This window comes from Antedon bifida, chromosome 3 (assembly GCF_963402885.1).
Source record: "Antedon bifida chromosome 3, ecAntBifi1.1, whole genome shotgun sequence".
NCBI classification, from domain to species: domain Eukaryota; kingdom Metazoa; phylum Echinodermata; class Crinoidea; order Comatulida; family Antedonidae; genus Antedon; species Antedon bifida.
This window is the reverse complement of record NC_136228.1, coordinates 20,086,066-20,105,553: the sequence shown is the minus strand read 5'-3', so window position 1 is coordinate 20,105,553 and position 19,488 is coordinate 20,086,066. Positions and strand designations below refer to the sequence as shown.

Genomic DNA, 19,488 nt, shown 5'->3' with positions numbered 1-19,488 from the left:
TAATAATTTTACTATTGATTTCATCACAATCGGAATACGAAAAGTTCACTTTCTTATGACAGGTAATTTTAAGTAGTTGGTAATATTAATAAAATATGCAATTTTTATATTTGAATTATCATATTGGCCTTCCACCTGCTGCCATTAAAAATTGCGTTAATCTATAGAAAATTAAATTGTGCATTTGACCATGTTGTTACCGTGTCCTGTGTACTCACGTACAACAAACGTGTTTTTAATATATGGCTAAGAAGTGGTTTCTTCATAAATCTCCTTAATTATCGATGTGATTATATTTAAATTGGTGATTGGCTAGTGACTATGTCATCCACATCACATCCAATCACTGGGCCTAATTGAATGAAAACTGCGATCCCTGATCCGGGATTGGCTGGTATGTATAGTTGCGATACATCACCACTGACTCTACTACTACTCTCTAGCGCTCGTTCGTTTTCGTAAGGCAAGCTTAACCATGAATAAACGAAGCATAAAAGTACCTTGTCTATTAGTATTTTTTTTTTTTTTTTTTTTTTACACCATATTTAATGAGGGTGATCCGTCCAGCAATTGCTGATCATTAGGGACCCTCAGAGGTTCACAATACAAACATATACACTTGATGCTCTACATAAACAAAGTCTTATTACAAGTCTTTGGGAGTGGAGTTGTAATTTGGTCCTTAGAAAAAATCCTGACATGTGACGGGACTTGAACCCAGGACCCTTAGAGTGGCAGCCAAGCATCATAACCACCAAGCCACAACTCCACTTCAACAGTATTACTGTATTATTATTCCCACAAGAAGTAGAAAACGATGAGAATATAGATCATGATTACACGTTGTAGCTACTACACGTTGTAGCTACTACACTTAAGATTGGCCTACCAATAGGCCTACCTCGGCCTATATCAATGTCGGCAAATCATGGGGTTTACTAGTAAGCCTAGAAGGCCTGGGCCTAGTATCCTTGCTGAATTTGTAATTTTACATGTAGGCTGAGACAACAACTAGTTGTTGTCTCAGATGTAGGGCTACTACAGGTCATAAAATGCTACTTTAAGGTCATAGAAACATTAGCGTAGATCAATCGCGGCAGATTTTGAACATGGCAAAATTAATGTTTTTTAAACACAAAGGGTACTACAATTTACAAACAATTTGTATTTAATCTTGTAATTAGATTTTATTAATAATCTTGTAATATTTCTGGGAGATCGTTTAATTTGAATTCAGAAAAGTTATATTAAATTCTTCGCATAAAGTTTTGTTCGTCGCCATAGCAGCTAGCGCTAAAAATATAAAATATTAATCATGCCACCAAGATAAGAGCGCGCGAAAGCATAGCCAACAAGGTTAAAGGTTATTGAGCATGTGCAGTAAACAATATATTAGGCACGCGACCAATTCGTTGTTAATGTTAACGACAGTTAGAGTCATGGAAGCTTTGATCTCAAACTGATGCATCCTTCTATTCTTTAATCCATGGCCATAGAAACGAAAATATTGAACTTCGAGTATGCTAAATTCGCGAAATGTATGCGAGAAACATGTCTAGTCTGTAAAATAATCAATTTAAAGTATTTATTTGTTACTTTTTATGTGATTTTCCTTCATAAAAGTACTTACAGTATGAGGCCCAATTCTAAGATGTGGTATTCACAAAAGGTTATCAACATCTAGGGGAGCCGTGATTTTGAACTAAATTCGCCACCCTAGGGCCGGGAGGAGGAAGGGTTTGGCTGTGATGTGTGGCTCAAATACTTCATGTTCCCCGGCCCAACAAAAATGGTGTAGTCAGTCGGGCATTTCATTTTGCTGTAAACAATATTCCATGTCGAAATAAAGCTGCTTTTCCTTAAAATTTAAGGCCTAATAAATTTTTACTCCAAAATTTAACTTACCGTATCACATTCCCTGTTAAAGTGTTTAATATTAGCAGCACGCACCATCATCATGCAGTCTAGACTAAACTATCAGTATCAGTTCCGCTCCCACAATCAGTAGAGGGTTTTTTATTATTCTTAGTTAGTTCTCCTCTCTATCAATTGGTTCCAACAACAATAAAGAACTTCCTCTAGGCCTAGGTAGCAGACGTCTTCTTGAGGCATACTGTACTTCGGCTGGATGGACCACCCTCTCCTCGTGAAATGATTAGAGATGTGAATCACATGTGATGTGTGGGGAGAGAGGAGAGCTAGAGACAACAAAAATGTATGGTTGTCTATGGGCGGCTAATATGACCTTAAAATGAAAGACGACGATTAAGCGCTCTGAGGAACTGACCGAACTATTTGGCAAAACACTGATATAATAATATAATATTGTTTATATTTATTGAAGATACGATAACTCGAGATTTGTGAAATATATCAATTTTCCTGATATGAGGGAGTCTTATTGTTATTAACACAACAAATATAGACAACTCTAATGCAAATCCGCCATCCATTTGGCATTACTTCTTTATTTCCTGCCCTGCGACTGTTTTTTAGATCATGAACATTGTTGTGCGCCTTAAAATTGCCTACCTACATATGTTACAAAAACCGAATAAGATGATATTTTATTTAAATCTTAATAAAACAAATTTTGTTGAAGCTCACAACGCTGGCAAATGAGAATGGTATTGTTACCTCACTAATTCTTGTACGATCTATCTTATTGAAATTATTTAGCCTACATATCTGATAACAAGGTATTAACATATCAAGCCGTGCTAGATCCAATGAAATTTTAATAACTTTTCACTATATTCTGCTTCTATTGTGATTGAAACACTATAACATTGAGCGCAGTAATGATTTCACAGTTTAAATCATAATAGTGCATTATGACATTAATCCATATTCTAAAAGCTTACTGTCTTTCCTGCCTCCTGCTAGTAATAAACACGCCATGATAAATATTTCTTGTTTTTTTAGTCCTCTTGTTTAGTGAATCTGTTTAAAAGGCTTGAAAAGGCATAGGCCTACTGGAGGAAAACTTGTTGCAACAAGAAATATTTCTTAGAAAAAACGCCGCTCGACATTTTAAAATTAATCATTCTTTCTGATCAGATATATTATTTATGATTAATTATTAAAAAGATGTCCTTTAATCGCAAAAATACATACAAATCAATTTTCAACAGCATTTGAAAGAAGATATATGTACCTTTCCAACAATGTATTATTTGCCAACAAATATTAATCTACTAATTACACATTTTTTAACTTTATGTGCTGTGTGTGTGTGTAACCTAACAACCTGTAGGAATGCAACTGAATACCCTCTAGAGACAACGTGACTTCACGGTGGTACAAGCGAGAACATTCTTCACAGTCTGTTGATTCGCGTCAACCAATCAAAGGGCGAGAATCCGAAATCGTTCAACCGTGAACCCTCCTAGACTCTCTTTTCCCAGACGTTTTTTTGGGTCCAGCAGCTGGGATCTATAAATTATAGTTTGAGTTTACAAAGTCGCAAACCTGTCGGCCTTAGATACTATAGCTACCGCTATGAAAAAGCTTCTTAATGAGTATATCCTCTTGGGACATAGCTGGCTAGAGCCGCGGCTCGAAAATGACAAAGGAAATAAGTTTGATTTCCTTGTAGAACTGATTATCCGATTGGGTTTCATTAATTAAAAGAAGGACACAGTCATGTATACAGTTGGTGTTTTTTACATTTTATGCACGTAAGATTTAATAGTTTGGATTTTTAATATTGAATATTGTTTGAATATTTATACTGAAAATGTCTACATGATAGAGTATCTTTAGTTTGCTTAAAGGAATCTAAGCGGAAAAGTTATAAATTCATAATTACAAATATTGGTTGGAAAGCGATCATTTTTGTACCACTGCGACTTGCTATCAAGACATCAAGTAAAACCAGTACCTGATTTCACAACTCTGAGGATAATAATATTACTCTAATTCAGGATCAATAGGCCAAAGAATATAATATTGATTATAAAATAATAAATTAATAAGAGAGTGCAGTTTTGTTAGACTGTAGGCCTAGTTGTTTCTAAAGCTGATTAATGACAACAAGTTACCGATAGTGTTTCATTAATTTATCATTTTAATCTGAAAAAAATGGTTATGATTTCAATAATAAATATAAAAACTATGCTAATTATACTTGAATGGATTATATAATAATGGAACCTTTCCTTTTTTTTTTATTATCGGTATAGATCTTTAAGGATGATTTTGGACAGTTGGTACCGATTTTGCACAACATTACGATGAATCTAAACTTTTTAACAGGCTACAAGTTATATTAATAGAAACGATAGATGGCACTGTAGTTTGAACAAGGTTCCGGAGCATTCGGACTGATACTGTATATGTATATGTACTGTATAGGCCTACATCACAGCTGTCACAGTCGCGACAGATCGGACAGATAATAAAATATAACGGATGCAAATAAGAAAAATGATAATACATTATAGGCCTACTATTGTTTTGATAAAATAAGTTGTTCCTTAAACCAATCAATCGACAGTCAACAAAAATACGACTTCCTCTATTTCCCCCTCTTTCAACCCCCCATTTCGAACACGGTTTACTCTGCATGTAGTAATCGTTACACCGGTCTTTAAAACAAAGATACTTTATTTTATTTATTTATTTTTTTATTTTATTTCATCATCACCCTACAGTGATCAAACGTCACCATTAACAGGGTTGAAAGTCGTAAAATATAACATATTATATACAAGCAAAAATCAACAGATAACAAGACAACATTTAAATATTACTGACATTAGACAAAACCTTGTGACGGAAACAAGCAAGGGAATCAACAAAAATATCAACAGATCCATCAATTTTACATAGTGAGTGGTATAACTTAGGCAAACGATTAACAAAACCATTTTTAGTAATATTTACCCTCCCTCTTGATATAGAAAATAAAGCAGGATTACGCAATTGATATTGTGGAACAGAAATAGGAAAGTACACTTCAAAATTACCATGAAAAATTGAGTTCACAGCCTTAAAAAGAAAAATTAAATCAAATAACTTACGCCTATCCGCTAAATTAATAAGAACGTCTTTACTAATAGAACCAAATTTACGCACATAAAATCGACAAAACTTGTTCTGTACACTTTGTAATCTAGAAGACTGGGCAAGAGAAATAGAGTTAAAAATAACACTGCAGAATTCAAGATTCGACCTAACTAAAGATTTGTATAAACTAACTAATGCCTTTTTATCGTTGATATGTCTGCAATGTCTCCAAAGAAAACCCAAAAGTCTATTGCATTTAGAGACTATAAAATCAATATGTTTACAGAAGGTTAATGAACTATCTAAAAAAATACCAAGGTCTTTGTGAACGAGACTCTTTCAAGTATAATATTCTTAATATAAAAGTCAAAATAGATGGGTTTTTTCTTAAGAGTAAAAGACATTGATTTGCATTTAGAGACATTGACTGACATATTCCAAGTGTCGCACCAGTGAATGAGTCTGTCAACGTCTTCTTGTAAAAACAACATATCATTTAAAGTTTGTATAGACTTAAATAATTTAATATCGTCAGCAAACATAAGAACATTAGAATGACGAGGAACAAAGGAAAAATCGTTGATAAACATAATGAAAAAAAGAGGCCCCAAAATAGACCCCTGAGGCACGCCAGATAAAACTGGAAGCCATTCAGACGCGTTACCATCAAAAGTGACTCTCTGAAACCTGTCCGATAAATAACTTGTAAAAAATAAAATTAAATCGTGATTTAGACCAAATTGTTGAAGTTTAAACAAGAGCAACTTATTGGCGACCCTGTCAAAGGCTTTAGCCATGTCTGTATATACAACTTCGCATTGCCCTTTTGCATTTACTGCGTCATACGCATGTGGCAACAGAACAGACAAATTTGTTTCACAAGACCTTCCTGGGTAAAATCCGTGTTGATGGTCACTAATAACTGGTGATATATGTTTAAAAATTTGGTCGTGAACAATTTTTTCAAATACTTTAGAAATAGTTGGCAACAATGAAACCGGTCTATAATTGCGTACATCAGATTTAGAACCAGCTTTAAAGATAGGGCACACGTTAGCTTGCTTCCATTTTATCGGAAAACGTTTCTCAGAAATGCATCTTTCAAATAAAATTTTACAAGGGAAAGAAAGAGGTTTGGCAGCTAAAGACAAAGCAATATTACTTAGACCATCATTACCTGAAGCCTTATGAGAATCAATTCCATTAATGTGCTTTTCTATAACCTCCTGATTAAACTCAGGTTTAGATAAGCAATCGATGGGATATTCAGGAAGATTAGGAATATCCAAATCGTTGTTAACAGGACTAAAAACAGAATAAAAAAAATTGATTAAGTAAGTTTGCTTTGTCTTTTACAGTGTAAGCTGACTGATTATTAAAATGTAGTTCCGAAGGAATGTTATTATTATTTTTTTCTTGAGGATTTTATCCAAGACCAAAAACGTTTCGGATTACAACTTAAATTACAACATAATGAATTAACATAGGTTCGATACTTAAATCTACAAAGTCGTTTAAAATTTGACCTAGCAAATCGAAAATTTTCAATATTTAACCTTTAAGAGTTTTCTCTTAGGTCTGAAAACAGGGACGAGATCTTTGATAGTAGCAAAAATAAAATCATAAAATAAATTAACTGCCTCATCAATATCAACGGCAAGATCAAGTAAATTTCAAGCGTTTGTATAAAATCTAATTTGTTAAGTTTTTTAAAATTATATAACAATCGATCGTCATTATTGATAAGGTGTTAAACTCTATAGGATATTTAAAATTTATTGCACAGTGATCAGAAGTGAAAATATCTTCACCGAATGAAACTTCATGGCATATAGTATTGCACAAGACAAGATCAAGAGTGTGATCGGCACATGTCGGAAAATATACAAATTGATTAAAATTATTGCCTTGTAAAATATTATCTATAAAAAATTTGCCATTGTTGTCGGGAGCTTCACATTCTACAATATTGCACTTATTATAACTATTCAAACGCCATTTTATCTCAGGTAGATTAAAATCTCCTAATAACATAACGTCATGATTGAAGCCCTGAAATTCATATTGCACATTGTTTATAGATTCACAGAGACGATCGATTTGAGATTTAGGTGCCGATGGTGGGCGATAATATATACCAATAATTAAACATTTTTTTCTAGACAGTTAAATTTTGACCCACATTAGTTCTTGACTTTCATCTTCAAACTTAATGAGACGACACGACCTGTATTTGTTGTTAATTAAGAGTAAAACTCCACCGCCTCTCTTGTCCTCTTGCCGGTCCCTGCGATATAGATTAAAGCCATCTAAAGACAGTTCACAATCAATTACAGTGTAATTTAACCAGGTTTCAGTTAATGCTACAACGTCTATGTATCTTGTGCACATGTGACTAAACAATTCCGATTTATATGATTCCATTTTATTTTTTACACTACGAACGTTTTGGTAGTACACCTTTAAAGAGCAACTTTTATTATTCGAATTAGTAGCATTCGGGCCAGGATTGACTTCTATGTCCCCTCCAAGTACAACAGTTTGTAGTATAGCATTAAACTAAAGAGACTAGAGACATGTTCAATATTATAATGAACCCTTTCATGTATTACCGTTAACAATATGTTTGATTAGAAGTACCGGTATTCCACTTTCTAATTTCAGTGAGGTTCATTCATGATATCGTATAGTTTACTTGTTTTACTAAACTAATTTTATTATAATAAACAATGACATGATTCTAGGCCTATCATGTTTTTATAGAATAGAGATGTTTCTTAATATTATACACATATACAATTTAATTAATGACTTCACGGTGGTGGTACAAGTGAGAAAATTCTTCCCAGTCTGTTGATTCGCGTCAACCAATCAAAGGGCGAGAATCCAAAATCGTTCAACCGTGAGCCCTCATAGACTCTCTTTTCCTAGACGTTTTTTTGGGTCCAGCAGCTGGGACCTATAAATTATTGTCGAGTTTACAAATTCCCAAAACTGTCGGCCTTAGAACTATAGCTAACGCGGTGAATAAAGCTTCTTAATGAGTATGTCCTCTTGGGACATTGTTGGCTCATGGAGGTATAAAAATAGAAGGAGAGAGCTCGGAAAACAAGCCTTTGTAATTACGTAGTCCGCCGCCTCCCCATATAGCGCAGCATGTTACACAAATGTTAACTGCGACTTACGCGCAGTGTGCCTCCGCGTGGTCGCTTCCTAGTCGCGTTCCGAGTAACTGCGCATGCCTCCTGATATCGCCGACGTGACGTCACATGTTTGTTTACTCTGCATGCAGAGGAGATAAAATGGCTGCTTACAGCAATGATTATTTTTTAGCCTAGATTATAATAATTGTGCAAGGACTACTCCATCCTTAGCCTAAAACTATAGGCCTAGTCATGGTTTCGTAATCGAATACCTCCCCCCATTCATTGTCAACAAACCCGCGAAATATGCCTAATGTATTTCGTCAATATCTTTGGCCGGCAATCATCGGCAGCCCAACGACTAACGTAAGAATGCAAAGTAATAACCATGTGTTCTTCACACAAAACTACAGCTGTATGACGACGTTTATTAATATTTTATCGAAATACATATAATTGCATGAACAGCATGTAAATTACAATAACAACTATAATGGGAGCCTGATAAAATTCGCTTAAAATGTCATATGTAAACGTGTTTGGTATCAATATTTAGAGATTTTTTAAGCGGGAAGCAAACATTTGATTGCGCAACAATTATAACACAAACAATAGCACTGCGCATGCCAAAAGTATATGTGTTTGTTTGTGTATATTTGAGGTCTCACCTCCTCTACGATAGAGGGCTATCTAGACGGTAACGGGACGATTCGGCCCTGAGACGATTCGGCCCGGGACGATTCGGCCCTGGGACGATTCGGCCCGGGACTATTCGGCCCGGGACGATTCGGCCCTGAGACGATTCGGCACACTTACATTTATCGGCTTTGATAAGCATTTATAAGCATAAAATAAGCTTTTTTCCCCAAACTTTATTTTCAGAGAGACTATGGGGTAGCACTACTAGGGATAAAGATGCAATAAAGCAAACATTTTGAAAACATTGTCGAAAATAATCATTTTTTAGTCACGCGAACGATGTAAACAAGTTACGCCCTCTGTTGGCCGCTTGGCGAATGCACGAAATAAACAAGGTTTTCGAAGTAATAAATTGAATATAAAATTACGTTTTTTTAGTAATTTATTATATATATTATATCAACTTTGTCAATATCAATAAAATACGGATTGTTAAACACCTTTAAAAACTTGATAAATAAAAAAAAAATGAATATGAATTTGGTCTAAAGTGAGACGTTTCGGCCCACAAAGTGGGATGTTTCGGCCCAAAAGTGGGCCGAATCGTCCCACCAAAAGTGGGCCGAATAGTCCCGGGCCGAATCGTCTCAGGGCCGAATCGTCCCTGAACCATCTAGACGCGGCGGCTGACGTTGGTAACAAAGTCCGCGCAGCGCGCTGTCGGCACAAGGCTTTGGCTTTGAAAATACCATGGCGACATCCTGTTAACGCGCTACAATACATTCGAGCTCTCTCCTTCTATTTTTATACCTCCATGGTTGGCTAAAGCCTAGCCGCGGCGCGAAAATATGACTATTATGGCCAGAATAGCCGTCCATAGGCGCGGCTACAGTATGTTTTGCCTGATGCTTTTAATGCCGCATGCCGCGATAATCACATACGGGTCAACCCGCGTGTGCAGATCTGAAGCAAAGTTATACAATCTTTTTGGTAAAAAAAAGGCAAGGCAGCAGCCTTTCGAAGGGGGTTCTTGTTGAACCACTGTTGTTAAAAGGACAGTCTTCGATAAAAAGAAAACTTGTTCTTATTGGCATATCAATAATCAATTACCTCTCCGATCCGATCCGAGAGAAAGCGCGACAGAATCTCCATAAGGAGGAGGAGGACTACACTACACAGGGAATCCACTACACAGACAGGACTGTTGATGAAGCTGCTGACATGTACACAAGCCATTCGACCCTCTAGCCGTGAATCATCGTGTATTGGTATAAGCTAAAAAAGAAATAAATTAGGCTAGGACTACTCAAAACCGGTAGGCTTATTTTATATGATTATATTTATTTATGCATAGGCTAAGCCTACATGCCAAGTTTCGTTTCGTAGACTAGGCCTAGGCCTATTAGTCCGGTCCCCACATGATAATTTCAAAGTATTAAAGCCCCCTTCCCTACGTTTTTTAGACCTAATTTAAGATCACAAACTATATTTAATGTAAAAATAATACTATATGGTCCTATTGCGATAACTTTTTTCGTCTTTAAACGGTTAAAAATGTGAAAAATAAGTCGATTCTAATAATTATAGCGGCCCGCTATAAATCCCAAAATGCATTGCGCGCGGATTGATATTTTTGTTTTTCACCTGTAATTCGCCCACTTTTCGATCGATCGTGAGGCCAAAACAAATGGAAGACTCTTAACTTTTCAGCGAAAATACCGGGTTTTCCCCAATTTGTATCAACGGAGTCTGGCAAAAATAGAAAGACAATTAAGGCAGCAACTATACAACGTCAGGCTAGGTATATAGCTAGCGTACGATGTTCGTACGTTACCGATGTTTACAAGCTAGGCCTACAAAACTAAGCCTAGCTAGGCTAGGCCTAAGACCGTCCACGAGCGGTCGATCGCCGCGAGCTACTTAGGTAGTGCATTGTTTCTCACTTTTTATCATAATTTACCATAAAACGTACATTTAAGACAAGGAATGACATGGTTTAATGTTTTTAAAGTGATATATATGTATTATTTTCCAAAAAACGTCCAAAATTGCAGGGAAGGGGTCTTTAACTATTAGCTTCTACCTGTGTCATGACTCATACCCTTACAAAAATTTTCTATAGAATTCTATAAAAAAAAATTCTATAGAAGATCTATAGAATTTTCTATAGATTTTCTATAAAGTTTTTTATAGAAACAATCTATAGAAATTCTATGGAAACTCTATGAAAACTCTATGGAAATTCTATAGATATTTCTATGGAAACTCTATGAAAATTCTATGAAAATTCTATGAAAACTCTATGGAAACTCTATAAAAATTCTATGGAAACTCTATAAAAATTCTATGAAAACTCTATAAAAATTCTATGGAAACTCTATAAAAATTCTATAGAATTTCTATGGAAACTCTATAAAAATTCTATGGAAACTCTATAAAAATTCTATGGAAACTCTATAAAAAATTCTATAGAATTTCTACGGAAACTCTATAAAAATTCTATGGAAACTCTATAAAAATTCTATGGAAACTATAGAAATTCTATAGAAATTCTTTGGAAACTCTATAGAGATTCTATAGAAACTCTGTAAAAATTATAATAGGTCTATAGAAACTCTATAGAAATTATATAAAGCTCTATAGAAATTCTATGGAGACTCTAAAGAAATTCTATAGAAACTCTGTAAAAACTATAATAGGTCTATAGAAACTTTATAGAAATTATATAAAGCTCCATAGAAACTCTATAGAAATTATATAGAGCTGTATACAAATTCTATAACATTTTCTATAGAACTTCCATGAAAAAGTTTCACTTTTCTATAGAAACCCAACAACTTTCTATAGAAAATGAGTAGCCAAACAATGTTTATTTTCTATGGGTGGTTGAGATCTTCAGCTTAAATACAAGTCCGCTATTAGACCTTCTTTCATGCGACAGCAAATCTTTTGTTAGGCCTAGGCGAAAAGAGTACTGTAATAAAATCTAAAGTCAATTTTTCATCTGTTTCAGTGCGTACTGCAATTTATTGAAATATCAATAAAATATTTAGGATAACAATATAAAAACGAAATTACACATGTATACATACACATAAAAATATACTATTATACACTATTAAATATTGTTTTTGCAGTTAAATAACTAGTAGTTAGTTCGGTGTCTTTTATATATATATTCTGGATTGTTTTGGTTGTACCTTGTGGGAAATAGGGATAATATCACTATAAAAAGATCAAGGTTTTGGATAAATTAAATAACTAATTTAGAATTAAAAATATAAAACTAATAATTACACATCAGCATACACTTTACCGGTCAGTTATGAGTTGGAGTAATGAATAAAAGAATTAATAACAAGGTGCAACAAAATATACAAAACATAAAAACTATTCAGTATCTTCGTCCTGCTGTGACTCCTGTGCGCTAACCTTCTGTGTTTTGTTCATCTCTTTTACTTTGTTGGCCAATGACAGTCGCAGCAAAAAAACAGCTTTACAGTACAGTATAATCTGGTAACGAGATGGCGAGATCTATAAAACAATAGAATAAGGACAGAATTGTTTATATCATGATATAGGCTTTTCTTTTGAAGGCACAAAACGAATTAAATTCTTAATTAGCTAGGCCTAGCTTCTTTAACCAATCCCAAGTCACCATATGTAGGCCTAGTAGTAGTAGGCCTTACTTTGGCTGGCTTGTTGGCCTGATTCTCATAGGCCTACTACTATTTAGGCCAAAAAGCATAGATTCTTATATTATGTAACTCATATATGGTATGTGTAAGCTAGGTTAATAATACAATACTAATTAACCAACCTTTGGCTAAGACTGAGTGTACATGATTCAAAGTATTCATCTTTCTTTAAATAAAATTAGAGGCTAGCTTGCTTGGCTGCTACACAATTAAAATCCTCCCGCCGATTTTCTTCTTGCAGTTGCACCAAGCTATCCCATGAGGCACTGCATGCATGGACCAATCCATTATGGCTTGGAGTAGTGTTTGTTAAAACCAGGGAGGTGTTAATTAACGACTCCCATTAATTAAACAATGAAAAATGATAATAATTGATGATATACAGTAAGCAAAAGTTGATATAATTCAAATACACAGTATTGATAATTAGTTCATGTTAATATTAAAAATGTGTTCTATAGAATTAAATAAAAATGTTTTTATAGAATTTATATCAACTATTCTATAGAATTTCTATAGAATGATTCTATAAAATCTCTATTAAAATTCTATAGAGATTTCATAGAGTTTATATAGAAAAGCATTGTATTGTTTTTCTATATTTTGTCCAAGTTAATTAGATTTTCAACAGTCTATAAAGAAAAATCATATTCCTTTACATGCAAAATTGTAAAAGGTATTATTGTATTGCTATTGGCAAAATCAAAATGTAACCCCCATTAAACAATAAAAATTATAATAATTGATGATATACAGTAAGCAAAAGTTTATATAATTCAAGTACACAATGATAATTGGTTCATGTTAATATCCCTTACAAATTTGTTCAAATTTTGTCAAATCAAATAAATATAATTTTATAGAATTTATATCAAATATTCTATAGAATTCGTTTATAGATTTTCTATAGAATGATTGAATAAAATCTCTATCAAAATTCTATAGAGATTTCATAGAGTTTCTACAGAAAAGTGTTATATTGTTTTTCTGTATTTTGTCCAGGTTTTAATTTGATTTTCAACAATCTATAAACTGGTAAAGAAAAATCCTATTCTTTTACATGCAAAATTGCTTATCATATAATTTTTTGTAAAGCGATGAAAAAAAAATTGTTATTGGCAAAATAAAAATGTAATTATCAATCCACTTCATTCCATGATCTTTCAATAATGGTGAGACAATGTATTAATCACATATATAAATTCATAAATAAATTCTATAGAAATTCTATAAAATTATAGGTTCTATAGAAAAAAAGAAACATTCTATAGACACAAAATAAATTCTATAGAAATTGAAATATGTTTCTATAGAAATTTTGTACTTCTATAGAATACCATAGAGCTCTATAAAATGTTCTATAGAACTCTATAGAATTCTATAGAACTTTTTTGTAAGGGTATTATACTAGTAGTAGAAGACTTTGTGAGTTGAATGATACCTCATTTATGTAAATCAGGTCATGGGTTGCGGAGATATGGAATTTTGAAATTAACGATTTTCGGCATTATTCCGTATGGTTTTCAATAGGAAAAGTTGGCAAGATTTATGAAATGTGACCCGATCTCGCAAAACCCTCTCTTTGTCGGCAATTCAAAATTCACGTAATCAGTCAAAATACGTCCAAATCAAATACCCTGGCAGATTACATGTTTTTGCATTTTCGAAATATTTCACTATTTAAGAATACGTCTACCTGATTTAAACTCCCGAAATTTAATTAAAATTATGAAAAAAGAGAGTTTTAAAAACATGTATTTTCCTCAAGCCTAACAATAAATATTCACGATCTACGCTAAAATTTTGCGTAAATTCAGTTGAAAGTTGCCGAGTTTGACGACATTTTGATCGCTAGTTCGCTGCACAATGTTGAAAGGTCACACATCAAAATAAAGCTCATCCATTTGACATTCCAAATATGGAAGTTTTAGGGCGGAGTTTAAAGAAGGAACCAATGAAAACTTGGATTTACTATGACATAATTTCAGAAAATTCGGTTCTTCGAAGTTTCTGGAACAGCGAACTGCATGTGTTGCTCTGGCGCATCATCGCAATAACAAACGTTATTGGTCAACGCGCTAGATGTTATACGCTCTACGCGCGGAAATAAAAAGTTGTTTACATTTTTGTGAGGTTATTTTCATTTTACACACAGCATGTCGTAAATTGGAATAAAAACGATTTTAATATTCAAAGTAAAGTGTTCGGTGTGTTCTGCAATAGCTGTAGCCTGTATTTGTTTATTCCATAGTAAAATAGACAAGTCAAAAACAATTCACGTCATAAATTCAATTGTATTTTCTATATTTTTTTGAGCTAGGCCTTAATTTTATTATAATTATGGTTGTAGGCCTACTACTAGTACTACTGGGCCTAGCTTTATTGTCAATAAATAGTTTTCTTTATACATTTTATATATCCAATCGGCTCTTAATTATTTATTTAATTTATTGTCCAGTCCTTTCATCTTAAATGTTTTTTAAACTCATTGGATTCAAGTCCAAACATTACAGCGAATCTTCCACGTTATAAAAAAAACAAATGTATTAAATCGTCAATACAATGTTAGTAGCTAGCAAGCTGTGACTCTGCAAGGCGCCAAACTTGTCTAGGCTAGTTTACTACTAACACCAGCCCCAATGTCGATGCACCGCTGCCATACACGGCCTGATGAACACCCATCAGTAGGTCTTACAGGCGATGACGGCGAAAATCTGAATAGGCCTAGCTAGGCCTAGGCCTGCTTGGTTTTTCGCTGTTGATATCGTAAACACCTCCGAAACCAGTTAAAATAAGCTTGACGTTATAATGCTGCTTTTCAATAGTGCAAAATAGTTAATTCGAGTGACTATAGGTTAAAACGGCGTCTGAAATCAGTCAAATTGACTATGATGTGCACGCTGCTATTATATCGCACACACTTCCTGGTATGACGTCATTGTGCCTTAGACCAAAATACTGCGTTGCTACGGAGTGAGTTTTCAGCGCGTATCAAAAAGTATTTCATTGCAAACTTCAAACGCGATTTTCTCGTAAACTAATTGAATGATTTGTAAGTTTTTAAAATGTAATAACTTTTTAAATATTTACTCAATTTTTATGAAATAAACACCACTACAAAGCTTATGATTCAAATAATCCAAAAAAATACAAAATGAATATTTCCGACAAAAGTAGGGTTTTGCCAGATCGGGTCACAAATTGCTATTGTTTATAATACCTCATTATATATTCAAAAAAAGGTACACAACTTCAGACATTCATACAGTACAGAAAGAAATTACTGCTTCGTATCTACGCGTAGCCTTTCGTAGCCTACGCGTAGGTAGATCGTAGGTCATTGTTCTCTCCTACGATGTATTGTTCGTAGCCTACGATGTATTGTTTGTAGCCTACGATGTATTGTTTGTAACCTACGATGTATTGTTTGTAGCCTACGATGTATTGTTCGTAGCCTACGATGTATTGTTCTCTCCTACGATGTATTGTTCGTAGCCTACGATGTATTGTTATGATATTATCTAGGCGCGCCTACGTAGGGTGGTTCGTAGGGCTAGTAAACACCATTGTTATCGCCTTTAGAAGCATTGACAATGAAACAAACAATGTATTGTTTGCTAATTAAAATCCTATCTAAAGATAGTAGACGTCAATTTTTGTAGCCGCCCTACGTATCGGTTATCCTAATTTGAACGGAAATCCGCCGACGAAACGACATCGGGCCGGTGGACCTCAGCTCACGTAGAGAGAGTCGAGGCTAGCCTGTTTCGGCGGCCTACACTAAAAATTATTTAATCCTACCTTGGAATACCTACGAATTATAAAAACAACGACACCTAACCCAACAAAATATATATTCCATATTAAGATTTAACATAGGCCTGGCTTAGGCCTTTTAAAATGATTACGACATGTGTAAAAGAAAAAAGCCCGAACAGAATTTGGAGTGGAAAAAACATGTGAGCAGTTTCAGAGAGAGAGTATTATGTTTCATGTCATGTGACACAAAATCCAGGTACACGATCGTCAGACCGGCAGCCACCCTCTTGTACTTTAAGTTAAAAAAAAACACGTGAAAGATTGCGGTAAAGCAGAGAGTATCGCGTTTCATGCCATGTGACCAAAAAAACTAGGTCTGTATTAATTACGGTCTTCTGTCGGCAGTCTTTTTGAGCGACCGATTGAACGTTCTGATACTATATTTAGAATGAATTGTTTACGATCTTTTTTTTCTCGGCATCGTTTCTGGATGGACTGGACGTTCGCTATATTAGTTGGCCTGTTCGTTATATTAGTTGGCCTGTTCGTTGCGGTTCACCTGTGTTGGATCGTGTCTCTACGTTTACATCGTGGGAAATTTATATTCGCCGTTGAGTAGGTAAACACGCACGAAGGAAAAGATTACGATTAAAAAATATTATTTATTTTTTAGTAATTTACAACTTGGTCCTCCTCCAGTTAAATTTAACACATTAATTTCACACCTTAATTACTTCACTAAGAACATCGCAGGGTTGTTTATATAGGTTACGAACTCCCTACGAAGTTCAGAACGTAGCTCATTGAAAGTTGTTTATTGAGGTTACGAAGCCAAACAATGGAACCTACGAAGCCAACAACGTAGCCTACGTTCTATCTACGAAGCTACTTCGTAGGTAAAGTTGCAGTACTTTCTTTCTGTACTGTAGAATTGCCATAAAATAATCTTTTTATTTCATATTTTCCACACAGGTACATCATGAGATTGCGAATCAATTTTTTTCGTTTGTAAAGGTGTGGAGCAGTTAATTGTTGGTTACCATGGTAACCAGACATGCCTAATTAATAAAATAAACAATACAAATTAACTCAGTAATTAAGGGGATTTGCTTAGCAACATCATGTCTTTTTTTAGTTACAATATATGTTATAAAAAATAAAAGTGTTCATGGTGCCATATATGGTTACCATGGCAACGGCTTAAAAAACATTAATCGTTTTTACTCCTTTTCTATAAATAGTAAACAATTTCAGACAGTAATATAATTGCTATAAAATAATCTTTTTATTTTGTATTTTTATTTACAGGTACTTCATAATATTACAAACCTTATAGTAGTTTGTAAAGATGCCAAGAGATTACTTTTTTGTTACCGTAGTAACCGAAAATACTTAAACTCAATAAAATGTAGTTAAAAAAAAAAAAAAAAAAATTTACTTTGCCTAAAAAACTTTAAATCAATATTACTTTATATTGGAAACTGTAGGCTATTGGTACAAACACACAAACAAAATTATAACTGTATATACAAGTGGTCAAACCATCCCCCGCCGGACACCATCCCGGTAATTCTAGGTTTCGGTTTGGATTTTTTTTTTTTTTTTTTAACAAAAATGTGTGGTACATTAATTAATAATAATATTACAAACCTTATATAGTAGTTTGTAAAGATGCCAAGAGATTACTTTTTTGTTACCGTGGTAACCGAAAATACTTAATAAAAACATGGATTTGCTTAGTAACAATAACATCAAAGTAGTTCCAAAAAAAAACATTTACTATGCCTAAAAAACTTTAAAGCAATATTACTTTAGATTGGAAACTGTAGGCCTTTAGTACAAACACACAGACAAAATTATAACTGTATTTACAAGTGGTCAAACTATACCCCACCGGACACCATCCCGGTATTTCTAGGTTTCGGGTTTGGATTTTTTTAAATTTTTTTTATAGAAATGTGTGGTACATTTAGCAGTGTGTTTTTAATTGATAACTATTGTTAGATCACCATTTTTATAGTCATCAACAAGCTTGTAGGTGTAAATTGATGGATCTTCAGTGTATTTGATGTTGTACCATGAAGGAAATCCAGGCACTTGACTTATTACATTTCCAGGGTATGTTTCAGATGTAAAAGTGTGTTCCACTGTTTTTCCAACCATTAGTGGTATGGTTAAGTGCTCGTTGTCTGGCGTTTTTGTAGCTGATTGCGATGTTGGAACACTAAATGCAGCGTTTATCAATTTCCTAAAATGGTCACGCATGGCTGTCCAATTCTTGTTTTTGCCTTTGTCAGTAAAAGTGAAGGTCTTGTCTGCCTTTGGATACTGTTGTAGTACAAAGCGGCGGAATTTGATTTGGTTCTTGCAAGCAACATATCTTTCATTATCAGTCTTGCACTCGTTCATCTTCACTTGCAAATCGGTTTCGCTTTGCCAAAGTGTAGCGTTCGTGATTATTACTGTTAAATCTTCCTTTCGTTGTAAAACTCGCAATCTTGCAGCTTCCAGGTCAGCTTTCTTTTTCTCTTGTCTTTTTACAAGCTCTTTAAATATGGCTGTTTGGATTGCTGTCTAATGTCTCGCTCACTGCTTCTTACCTCTCCAAGAAGGTTTGAAAACTGCTCTTTACTTAAACTCTGAACAAACTTTGCTGTGTGGTTCATCAGATACATCACTTGAGCTTCGTTTGTTGTGTCTGTTGCCTTCAGTCTTTTTGCCATTAGGTATCCAAGATATCCGAAAATCCTCTCTGGTAATTTGTTGTGTCTCGGCACAGATTGTGTTTCATGACAAAAATCAGAGTTGTTTCGCTCGTTAAAAAACTTCCCATAGGGCAGAAAATCCTCGGTCATTCTTCGAAGCGTTGAATGAAATGCACATTCAACTACAGTATTGTCTATTGTAAACCACAATATAAACAAAACAACATCAAATCAGTTATAATTCTTTTTTTAAAATATACATTTGAACCCTTTACACAATTCTATTGCCAATTCAAAGATTGGATATAGAAAGTCTTTGATACAAAACACCATACAATTCTGAGCTATACATACACATTTATTTTACACTCTTCATAAATATAATTATTGTTACAATGTTTTTCGAATATTGCACTACTATTGCACATTCATATTTTACTCAATTTAAAGTCATTAAACGTTGCATCCATACAAAAAGTTTACACAATACAAAACACCTACAATTACAAACTTTGACATAGAGATAATTGACCC

The 19,488-nt window shown here is 34.0% G+C and overlaps 1 pseudogene; it reads right to left on the bottom strand.

The window, feature by feature from the left end:
• Window positions 1-18,232: 18,232 nt before the first annotated feature.
• Window positions 18,233-19,104, bottom strand: LOC144837208 (uncharacterized; annotated as a pseudogene).
• Between the last annotated feature and the right edge of the window lie 384 nt (window positions 19,105-19,488).